We start from the raw sequence: 1,529 nt of genomic DNA, 5'->3' as shown, positions 1-1,529 counted from the left end.
AGTCAATGTTATTGAAATAGGTATTTAGATTTCGCATATATTTTAAACTTTCCCAATTATAATGAATAAAAACATATCTTCAATGTATATAGAGATGATTCTAATAAAGTCAAGTTCAAAAGTATGGATAAGAACACAGTTGTATTATTGTCATCAGTTCAATTTTCATCTTAACCTCTTGGGTTTATAAATACATATTAAGCAAGTCTACATTTCTTTCCTGAGAAACTCTGCCAAGAAAAGAAAACCATTGTGTTAAGTGATCATTATTTAGCTGACTCTTGATCCTAAATTCCTGATGGGAAATGCTACAGAATGTGGAAGATTTTCCTACGTAGACACATTATATTATAGCAGCAAATATGCAATGCCATTAGACATGGAAACATACCGACTGTGTGGCTTGCTTCCCAGTTTGCCCACAGACCCAGCAAGGAGAGCCAACACTTTGAGGTACATTGTTTTCCCATTACTAAAACTCCACCTTCTGCTCTGGGAAACAGCTTAGCAAGGCTTGTGTGCTTAGACTAGATGTAGTGCACTTGAATCCCATCAAATGGCTTGTTTGATAAACAGGATTGTTAAAAGGCGGAGTCTTACATGAGCAGCCTCCCTCCAGGAAATCTGGCAGTTTCACATATCCCAGCTCATGCAAGAGTCACTATGCTCCTTCTTAGATGTTTTACCTAAAATCAAGATACATTGCAAACAGATGAATAATAACACCAAGATGGAAATCCCTGACTCACCCCTTTCCCTGTCCCCACCCCAACTTAACTACATGCAAATTTACCACCCACATGCCTGCTACTCTGTGTGTTTTAAAAGCATATTTTACCAAGTCACTTATCTGTTTGCCTTTTTTTTCAAGTCCCCTCACTCTTGTACCTTTTCATTATTATGTAAAATTTCAGACGCACTAGCCTTGCATACAAATATCATCAACTGGCTTTATCTTTTAGTCATAAAAATAATCTTAAGTAGAAGATCATAGCATCCACTGATAGACCTGGGACAATTGACCATTGTTCTTTTGGTTTGCACTAGGATGCAAAAGAATAAAAAAATCCCTGCGCTTTCTGTCTGTCTTTGTGGCGGGTCCAGATTGAATGGGGTGTTACATACATACAAGAAAAAGAAAAAAATTGGAGATAAATAATATAATTTATTTGAAGCTTAACTAATATACTGAGCCATCTCATGACACTCATATTTATAAGAAACTTTCTTATCCCATCACTAAGACTCTATCCATCTCTCTATTCGCCTATTTACCCTTGTCCCCTTGCCTATCTATTCATGCATCCATTCATTCATCCACCCTTCCATGTATTTATCTACACATCTATCTTTCTCTCTGTCTTTTTTTAACCCTTACTTCAATTAAATAAGGATTTTAAATCTAATTAAATTGGTATCTGTAATTTTTTCCTGCCTTCCTGAGATGATGATTTCCCTCTTAAATTGGTTAATTTCCTCAAAGATGTATATATTTCACTGTGATAGTTGGGTTTATGGTGCCATTTAGG

The 1,529-nt window shown here is 35.8% G+C and overlaps 1 non-coding gene across 1 annotated transcript; it reads left to right on the top strand.

Moving 5' to 3' along the window:
• Positions 1-991: 991 nt before the first annotated feature.
• On the top strand, positions 992-1,125 carry LOC142460519 (small nucleolar RNA SNORA31). Its single transcript, XR_012786710.1, has one exon. It is a non-coding gene; the product is annotated as a small nucleolar RNA SNORA31 (small nucleolar RNA).
• Positions 1,126-1,529: the final 404 nt, after the last annotated feature.

This window comes from Tenrec ecaudatus, chromosome 10 (genome assembly GCF_050624435.1).
Source record: "Tenrec ecaudatus isolate mTenEca1 chromosome 10, mTenEca1.hap1, whole genome shotgun sequence".
Taxonomy (NCBI): Eukaryota; Metazoa; Chordata; class Mammalia; order Afrosoricida; family Tenrecidae; genus Tenrec; species Tenrec ecaudatus.
The sequence above is the reverse complement of the archived record's forward strand: the minus strand, read 5'-3'. Positions and strand labels throughout refer to the sequence as shown.